Genomic DNA, 10,474 nt, shown 5'->3' with positions numbered 1-10,474 from the left:
AAAGAGGGAGGGAGAGAGGGACAGAGGGAGGGTGGGAGGGAGAAAGGAAGAAGGCAGAAAGGGAGGAAGAGCAAAAGAACGAGAGAGTAAAAGAGGCAGAGGGCAAAAACAGTACAATAAATGAACAGAAAAGCATGTCACAATGGAGAATAGATATTTGAATTAAACTGTGAACACTTCAAGGATTACTGCAGAGAGAATCTTAGAATGTGATATGGAGATGCAGCCCAGACACAGAGGAGTCCATCCCTTTATGTCTCTCTGAACAGGTTCCTCTGGGGCACAGAGCTCTGTGTGCTCTCAGCGCCCCCTGCTGGTACTGAGCACCTTGCATGGAGGTTTGTGTCTGAGCTCACAGTAGCTTTCACTCACTGTGTCTCTTGCACAGTAATACATGGCTGTGTCCTCTGACTTCAAACTGCCCATTTCCAGGTATAGGGTGTTCTTGGCATTGTCTCTGGAGATGGTGAATCGGCCCTTCACAGCGTCGGCATAGCGGATGCCATTACTATCATAAATAGATGCGACCCACTCCAGGCCCTTCCCTGGAGCCTGGCGGACCCAGTACATCCAGTAGTTACTAAAGGTGAATCCAGAGGCCACACAGGAGAGTTTCAGGGACTTTCCAGGTTGCACCAATCCTCCTCCTGACTCCACAAGCTGAACCTCACACTGGACACCTGCAAACAGAGATTCCTCATTAGACAACTCTCACAGAATTCAACTTTCTTCTTCTAATGTACACAAATGCACACAGCATATGGTCTCCATAAATTACCTTTTAAAACAATGGCAAGGAAAAGCCAACTGAGCCCCAAGTTCATGGTGAATGTTCTCTGACAAGTGGTGATCAGTGAATGGGAGGACCAGGGAACTCAGCTCTGGGCTCCTCTGTCCCAGCTGCAGAGTCAGGGCAGTGCTGGTTTTCATTGGCACAGAGAATCCTCATTTGCATGTCTTCCTGCTCTAGTTGCTGTAGAGTTGGAGCCTTGAGGGAAGGCAGTGCTCATAACAGATATAAGGCATCAAAATGAATGATGACAGTTATAGAAATTGAAATAAAATTGTAGTTTTGGATTAAAAATTTTCTTATGAAGAATTCACAGTACTCTAGTTAGTTCCTTTATGTGCGTGTGCACAGAACATGTGGATATTTGTTATCAGGTCTCCTTAGTACATATATGAAATTAAATACATATAAATTAAACAAACACAAATGTTTCTACACAGGAACTCAGTTTTTCCTACGTTCTTTGCTGTAAATGGATTCTCCCTGATGTGGCTCTTTGACAAGGTCACAACATTCAGATGCTGTTAGAATAACTCAGTCTCTGTTGCAAGAACATTTGGGAATTTTCTAAATTTTACTTATTTTTGAGACCACTCTGTCCCCATATTATAGGAGAATAGAAGTGAGATATCCCTTGTCACTCTTTCTCTCCACTGCTTTGACTTGCTAAGGAGACCTATGTCCAGTAGCATCAAATGCACTTTTTCCATTCTCTCTTTGATTCCTTTAAACTCCCCACTCCACTGTTATCTTCTGTCATCATTACTCCAGGCAACTCATGACTGTCTTTGTTTTGTGTTAGAATAGTTTTCATTTACCTAAAAATATAATTTTCAAAACCAGAATTTTGATTAAGTTTTAGGAAATACTTATTGTTATCTAAGCAGTTGCCTGATTTCCCTCCTACTCATCTACTTTCCATCGTCAATGCCAGCGTTTGCTTTAACAGCACCAACATTACCTTGTGCTTCATTCTCCTTGCCCCTCACTTAAGATGTCTTCCCTTCCTAGAGTTCCCATTCTCCTAACCAGGTCTACAAAACAGATGCTGGAACACCTGACACAAAGAATGTAGGTTCTGAATATCACAGCAACAGGCAGTCTTTACCCTTCTCAATATTAGTTATATTTTATGACATAGCTGTTTCCAGTTGCAAATACATTCTTTGAAGACTCAGAGAACACGGAGGAGAGGAGGTGGAAAGAACACTTAAGAGGCTGAGCATAAAAAAGAGTGCTGTTTACTGCTGGATTCTGGATTTGACATGGCTCTCACTTTCAGGAATTCATAATGGCAGTTGTTTTCTGTGTAAGCATAACTGAGACCAAGTCACTCAAAACCATTGTGTTCATTATTTCAAGGCCTTCCCTCTTACTGATGATCTGTTGGATATAAATCCTTTCCTGAAAACTGAGACACTTTCTTTTTATAATGTGATCTTTGGTAGGTTTCTTATACAGCAGTGCCTGCCTATACATCCATGCACACATGGGCAGCATTAACTAGATTTAAAGATGTCAATAAGTTGCGAAAGGCATATGTTGGGGATTATATGGAGGGGAGCAGAAGGAAAAATAGAGTATAAATGTGATTATATTTCATTGTACATATTTAGGGTGTACAATTTCTCAAAATGGAGATAAAATAGTAACTATTGAATGGCTGAGTTGTTTAAAAAATAAATCCCCAAAGAAAATTCTTAAGGAAGATACTACTAAATATGGAAGAAATGGGCTGGCAAGGCAACATTTAGAAAAAGAAATGGTGATGAATGTTTATCCACACTTTATTTCAAACTACATTGAAGTACCTTGATAATAAAGTTAGTGTGGCAAAAGCTCAAATGCTGACATATGGGGTCTGTGAAAGAAGCAACAGACCTGAGGTGGTTGATGGTGCTTGTTGAGGTTCCCAGAGAGCAGTAAGGATTTTCAAGGTCAATACAGAATTCTCTTAGGCATACATGGGTCTTCTGTCAGGTAGAGAGCATGGCACTGGGCAATTTGAGTTAGGAGTAGGAGCGGTATTGACTAAACATACCAAGACAGTTGTATATCTGTTAAAACACAGTTCATCAGCAGTTTTTGAGTATCCCCTCAGTTTAAAGACAGTGGGAGGCAACTATGTTACCTAACATAGATTTCCCATCCTTTGGAAACAGGCATTTTGACCAGGAAGCCTGGAGAAAAACAATCCATGGGTTCAGAAAGCACAGAGACCAAGAGTGTCTGCTAGCATTAAAAAATTCCATAAATATTTTTCTAATGGAAAAATGCATGGAAACTTATCTAAAAAGGATAACTAGTGTCAGTGTGAATTTCCCAAATTAGCAAATATAATCATATGAGGGGATATTGACAGAAACTTTAGAGAAGCAATAAATACTTTATTATCTTATAGTATAGTGATTTCATGGGTGTTTACTCACCTGAAAACTCTTCACAATGTACTTTTATGAAGAGATTATTATATGCTCACAATTCCTCAATAATTTTTTTGAAATATCTGAGTAATGTAAATTTGAAGGGGAACATGGCAAGTGCAGGGGAATGCACAAAATGAAGTAATCCCACACTATCTACAAATAGGGTATAATAAGGGGTTCTTTAATTAAAGTGGAACTCAGAGATCAAAGGGGATTCAAGAGTTGGGAGGGACCTCAACTGGATTTTTTGACTGAAAGAAGAAACCTCATATTTTAAAATTAAAGCAAGAGTTCATGCAGCATAGTCTATAACTTCAATACTTCTGAATTGAGCCCCAATGGTCTTGGAACTCCTGTTAGTCCTTTGCATCCACTCCTGCTTCCAACCTTCTCTGCAGAGGGGCTTTCTGCATATCACACTGGATTTCCCTCACTGTGTGTCAGTCACAGTAATACATGTCTGTGTCCTCAGTTTGCAGAGTGTTGCATTTTAAGAAAACTTGTCTCTTTGGGGTGTCCCTGCTGATGGTGACTCAGGATTTGAGATCTGAGTTATATTTTCACAGATAGAGCGATGCACAGGAAGATGTAGGAGGTGACTTTGACTGTGGCCATCATTTTTGAGTTGATGAAGTAGTAGGATGCTCTCAATTTTGAGACCATGATGAAGAGCAAATGTCAATTCCTCAACTATCCGAGCTAGTGAGTTGCCAGTCCATCTTCTGGCTTTTGTGTCTTTACTGGTAAATGCAACATTAGAGATTTAGTTACAAACAACATTTTGTGGAAGTGGCGGGCTTGGAACTGATTGGCTCAGACGTGGGCTGCCTAATAACCATGGAGTCACAATTACTTTCTGAAACAGCACCAGTTACAGCTGCAGTCACTGTGAAGGTGTTAAAGAACAAGTTTTTATTTTATATATACATGCAAGAAAAGAAGATGATAAAATTAAAGTAAACATGGCAAAAATTAACAGTTTCAAATATATCTTAGATGACAAATCAAGAATCCTTAAAATCATCTGAACTTAAAACATGCGGAAGCTTCCTTGATGAAAAAAGTGAGGGGAAACAGTTACAAAATCTATAACCACAAAATTTTATCTCTTACATGTTTAATATAAACAGAATGTATTTTAGCAGTGAATATCCAAACATTACATTTCAATTTTTCTGGATAATTTTGTCTCATGTGAATAAACAGGAAAGTCTCTAAACTGTCTAAGAATCAGGAAAACATAAAAACTGCCTAACCTTGACCAAATTGCAACCCAATATTTACAGCATGGTCTTCTCTAAAAAAGCCGTCAAAAGTACCCAGTGTCCACATCCTGCAATTCATTCTGAATACAAGTGTTTCTGTGCATTATGACAAATCCTAGGGTTTCATGTCAGAGTGTCCCAGGTTGTTGACAGTAGGTGGGTATTTCAGGATTTCCCATAGATAGTGTCAGCAAAAAGATTCAGAGATGTTATTTTTGTTGCCCAGACATATGGAGCAGTTGGAGGTTGTCTTGCAGATGGACAATAGTAATATGGATGTTTTTTATATCCCACGTATATGTTAAATTTATTTAAGCTTTGTGCTTATTTTCAATACTGTGAAATACAAAAAGGTATTGTGTAAGAGAGATTATGTACGCCTGAAGACAGAGGATGAATGTGAGAGCCTGGAGAAAACCAATCCACTAGAATGGAGAACACAGTGACTAGGAGAGTCTGCTTCAATTAGAAAAAAACAGTCAATGTCAGTCCAAGTGTCACAAAGACCAGTGGCCATTGAGCAATGCAGGGAACACATCAAGTGAGCATACTGTTGTAAATAAAAATGCTCCAGGTTCACTAAAATAATTATATGAGGTAATCATGTAAGAGGCTTCAAGGGAACAATGAATATTTTTCATGTCTTACAGTATCATATTTTCTTAGGTGTTTTACTCACATGAAAATTTTGCAGGGTGCTGATATTTGAATGCACAAATTATTATATGGCCACATTAAATCAATAAACTAATTTACAGAAATATAACCAATGTAACTGCTGTGCCCACTTTTATTTATGGACAATTGCCATACTGAAAACAATTAAGTGAAATTTTTAGGGATGTGATAACGAAAATCACAATTAATTGTGGGCATGTGTTCTATTACATGAAATTTTTGTGTTTTGCCCAAACTCCTTTACAATAACATAACAGAACCATGTTCCCTTTTAAAAGGCACAGGGCCCATTTCTCTCCATCCTCACAGCACTGTGATTTCTTTCTTTCCTTTAGTAAATGGGTCTTGAATTATTGGATACAAGCAACGTATCCTTTTGGCTTTAATTTTCATTTTTACGTTGATCAAAGTTACTTGTTCTATGCAACCTACTCTGCCCACATGCATTGGTCAAGATGAAAGAACCAAAGAAGAGGATGGTGTGCAGGAAAATGTCTGTCCATGAGGGCATTAGAGCTATGTGCTACTCTTTGACTCAAATTTCAGACAAGTGATAGAAATGAGTTATATTTGAGAAAAAAAGCTGAGACTGATCGTTTGGATGAGACAAAAAGTTTAGGAGATAAAGGTTTTAACCTTTTACAAGGAGTAGTGGTATTTCAAAAACAATATTCATTAATCCACATGAAGAACACTTTTTGAAATTTTCTATATGTATCAAAGCTTCAAATAAACTATGGAGCACACACATTTGGTTAACTCTCAAGAGTGGATTAGAAAATGAAATATTTTGTTTTTAATTACGTGTGTATGTTTCTGTGTGAGTAGTGTAGTGTCCATTGAGACAAATAGAGACCATGGGTTCTCCAGGCTTACAGGTAGGTATGACTTAACTATTGTGGATGACAGAAATTGAAACTGTTTCCCTGAAAGAACAGTATGCTCTCTAAACCTCTGAGCTGCTTCCCAAATGTGCAGATGAGCAGTGGCAACCTTCCCTTTTATGTTTGCTGCAGCCCAGTTCTCAACAGTGGAAATATCAAACCAATCTTCATGAGCATGGAGGGCCTTGTATCAGTAATAGCCAGGCATCAAGAGGACAAGATGACCACTTACCCTATGCAACCTAAGAAGCTCATCTTAGGGAAAGTAAAATTAGAGAAGTCTGATCATAGTTTGGACAGTGTAGAGTGAGACTATTAACCAGTTAGTTAGGAAGGATTATCCCAAATAATGAGTTATATGAAATTTGACCAAAGTTAATAAGAACACATCCTGTTTTCATATACAGAGAAAGTCAGTTTTAAAGTAATACAGACCCCCAAACAATAACTATTTGTTTAGCCTGAGGAACCACTTTTTATAACCCTGATGGGAAAGCTAATTTTTACCAAGATACAAATGTATGAAATGAGATCCGTCAAAAGCAATAATCAATTCTGTTCTTTTATGGGGCCTTCTTGATGTGGAAAGAAACTAAGGTTATTTCAGTTTCCAAGATGTTGTGAGAAAATGACTTTAAATTAGGGAAGCTGTGGTTTCTCTATCACAGGTACAAAAACAAAGAGAACAAATTACAGCTCTTTTAAAGTTCTCTAGCTTATAACTGAGCCTAACATCCACCAAGTGTGATGACTGCTCACTCCTTTAAAATATCTGCATGTATAAGAAAAGGTGTGAATATGTATGTATATATGTGTGTATGTAAAACATATAAAGTTTTATGTCATTATATCTAATAACAAGAAGGAGATTGTTAGCTTACAGGGCTTCTGGGAAAAGCTGTTTGTTACATTATTTGAACAAATAAAAAGTTTATTAGACTATGAGAGTGAAGAGACGCCTCTAGAGAATGTTTTTTCTTATTTGTGTTAGGAAGAGTAAAACACGGATTCCAATATTAAAACATATTCTCATGCAGCATTGTCTCGAACTTCTTATCTCATTAAGGAAAAACATACTGGTCTTGGGAGACCCTGTTGGTCTCCATCGCCCCCTGCTGGTCGTGAATGTCTCCATCTGTAGGTTTTTGTGCAGGCTCACACTGGAGTTCACTCACTGTGTCTATGGCACAGTAATACATGGCTGTGTCCTCAGTTTGCAGACTGTTCAATTTTAAGAAAACTTGGTTCTTGGAGGTGTCCCTGGTGATGGTGATTCGGGACTGGAGAGCTGAATTATAACTTGTGCTTCCATCACCCCATATACCTCTCATCCACTGCAAACTCATTCCTGGAGGTTGGCGGATCCAGTGTACAACACTGCTCGTTAGTGAGACCCCAGAGACAGTGCAGGTGAGCGACAGACTCTCTGATGGCTGCACTAGACCAGGTCCTGACTCCTTCAGCTGTATTTGGGACAGGGCACCTAGGGACAGGCAACATCATCATCAATCATTTAACCCATAGATGAAAAACCTGAGTCCCTTTCCTGAATCCCTGATGCACTTACAGCTTGGAAATGTCACCAGGCAGAGGAGCAGCACCAGGACAGCCATGCTGTGTTGGAAGCTCTTGTCAGAAGAAGATGGGGCCTCTCAGCTTGACCATGAATTTCATCCTGAGCTTGAGGACTGCTTTGCATTGGGGGAGGTTCCGGAGAGCATAAAAGGAAGCACAGGCAATGACTCAAATTTCTCCTCCAGGAAACTGAGATTTGCTTTGTGAGTCATAGAGGTACTCAATATTCAACATCAGCAGTATTGCTGTGGTGCTGTCTGGATATCCAATTCCAAAGAAACAGGAAATATTTTTTCTTTTTCTTTTTTATTATTATTAATTTATTTATTTGTTCATAAAAATTTCCACTTCCTTCACTCCTCCCCATACCCTCCCATTTCCCCCACTCCCTATCCTCCCCCTCCCAACTCCCTACCATCCTTCCTCTCCAGTCCTAAGAGCAGTCAGGGTTTCCTGCCCTGTGGGAAGTTCAAGTTCCTCCCCTAACCCTCCAGGTCTAGGAAGGTGAGCATCCAAACAGACTAGGATCCCAGAAAGCTAGTACATGCAGACAAAACAAGACCCAGTACCATTGACAATGGCTTCTCAGTCAGCCCCCATGTCAGTCACATTTAGAGACTCCGGTTTGATCACATGCTCGTTCAGTCCCAGTCCATCTGACCTTGGTGAGCTCTCATTCGATTAGTCCCCTTGTTTCCTAGGGTGAACGCACCCCACACGGTTCTGATTTCCTTTTTCATGATCTCTCTCCTTCTGCTCCTCATTTGGACCTTGGGGGCTCAGTCCAGTGCTCCAATGTAGGTCTCCGTCTCTATCTCCATCTATCGTCAGATGAAGGTTCCCTCTAGTCCTGCCTTTCTTGCTCACATTCTCCCTCCTTCTGCTTCTCATTTGGACCTAGGGAGTTAAGTCCAGTGTTCCAATGTGTGTCTCTGTCTCTATCTCCATCCATCGCCCGATGAAGGATCTATGATGATATACAAAATATTCATCAGTATGGTTATGGACCAGGGCCAGTTAAGGTACGCTCTTCTCCGCTGCCCAGGGAACAATCTGGGGACCTCTCCTTGAACCTGGGAATCCCTACAGAATCAGGACTCTTGCAAACCCTAAAATGGCTCCCTTAGTTGAGATATATACTTCCCTAGTCCCATATCCATCCTTCCTCCCCCCTTCCCATTCCCCCAAGCCATCCCCAATCCTCCCCCTCTCCCTTCTCTCTAACAATCTCCCCTTATTTCCACCACCCACCATACACCCCCTGCACCCAAGTTTGCCTGGCAATCTTGTCTACTTCCAATATCCAAGAGGATAGCTATTAGATTTTCTTTAGTTTCACCTTCTTATTTAGCTTCTCTAGGATCACGAATTATAGGCTCAAAGACCTTTAACTATGGCTAGAATCCATTTATGAGTGAGTACATACCATATTCCATTTTTGGGTCTGGGTCACCTCACTCAGTAAAGTGTTTACTATTTCCATCCATTTGCATGCAAAATTCAAGATGTCATTGTTTTTTACCGCTGAGTAAAACTCTAATGTGTATATGTTCCACACCTTTTTTAACCATTCTTCTATTGAGGGGCACCAAAGTTGTTTCCAGGTTCTGGCTATTACAAATAGTGCTGCTAAGAACATAGTTGAACAAATACTTTTGTAGTATGTTAGGGCATCTCTTGGGTATATTCCCAAGAGTGGAATTGCTGGGTCCTGAGGGAGGTTGACTCCCAGTTTCCTGAGAAACCGCCACACTGATTTCCGCAGTGGCTGCACAAGTTTGCATTCCCACCAACAATGAATGAGTGTTCCCCTCATTCCACATCCTCTCCAGAATAGGCTATCATTGGTGTTTTTGAGTTTGGCTATTCTGACAGGTGGAAGATGGTATCTCAAAGTGGTTTTGATTTGCATTTCCCTGATCGCTAAGGAGGTTGAGCATGACCTTAAGTGCCTTTTGGCCATTTGAAGTTCATCTGTTGTGAATTCTCTGTTCAGTTCAGTACCCCATTTTTTAATTGGGTTAATTAGGGTTTTAGTGTCTAGTTTCTTGAGTTCTTTGTATATTTTGGAGATCAGAACTTTGTCTGATGAGGGGTTTTTGAAGATATTCTCCCAGTCAGAAGGTAGCCTTTTTGTCTTTTTGACAGTGTCCTTTGCTTTGCAGAAGCTTCTCAGTTTCAGTAGGTCCCATTTATTCATTGATTCTCTTATTGACTGCCCTCCTGGGGTTCTGCTTAGGAAGTGGCCTCCTGTGCCTATATCTTGTAGACTATTTACCACTTTCTCTTCTATCTGACCCAGCAGGGACAGTTCCTATGCTTTCATAGCCTGCCTGAGGACAGGCTGGCCCTGTGTCAGCTCAGCCACATTCCTTGCCATCAAGAGGCAGTGATCTTCTAGCAGACATCCTTCGGAGGAAGGGGATTTCCCCAGCTCAATTGCCTTAAGCACTGGGCCTGGGCTGTGAGTGCAACCCGGCAGGAGAGAGTGCCTGTGTTTCAATAGACTGCCTGAGGAAAAATAGGCCTTCTGTCAGTGAAGTCCCTGCCCAACAAGGGAACCTATCCCGGTTCCAGAAGATCCAGCAGAGAACATTTGAACAAAGAGATGGGCAGACACCAAGGCAAGCACTCCAACATTCTGAAAAACAACATGAAAACACCAGATCCCAACGACCCTACAATAAAAGGACTTGAACCTCTTAATTCAGAAGAAGTGGAAAAAAGTGCCATTATGAAAGCAATAGAGTCCCTTAAACAGGATATGAATAACTCCCTTAAAGAATGGATGAGAAGTACAACAAAAAGATTGAAGAAATTGGTAAAGAAATGGATGAGAAGTACAACAAAAAGTTT

At 40.3% G+C, this 10,474-nt stretch overlaps 1 pseudogene across 1 annotated transcript; it reads right to left on the bottom strand.

The window, feature by feature from the left end:
- Positions 1 to 300: 300 nt before the first annotated feature.
- Positions 301 to 920, bottom strand: LOC148120408 (immunoglobulin heavy variable 3-74 pseudogene; annotated as a pseudogene). The gene is made up of 2 exons (XR_015739311.1): positions 779 to 920; positions 301 to 680 (listed from the first exon to the last, which is right to left on the bottom strand). The product of XR_015739311.1 is annotated as an immunoglobulin heavy variable 3-74 pseudogene (transcript).
- Between the last annotated feature and the right edge of the window lie 9,554 nt (positions 921 to 10,474).

Source organism: Myodes glareolus, chromosome 11, assembly GCF_982192425.1.
Source record: "Myodes glareolus chromosome 11, mMyoGla1.1, whole genome shotgun sequence".
In the NCBI taxonomy this organism is placed as follows: Eukaryota; Metazoa; Chordata; class Mammalia; order Rodentia; family Cricetidae; genus Myodes; species Myodes glareolus.
The sequence above is the reverse complement of the archived record's forward strand: the minus strand, read 5'-3'. Positions and strand labels throughout refer to the sequence as shown.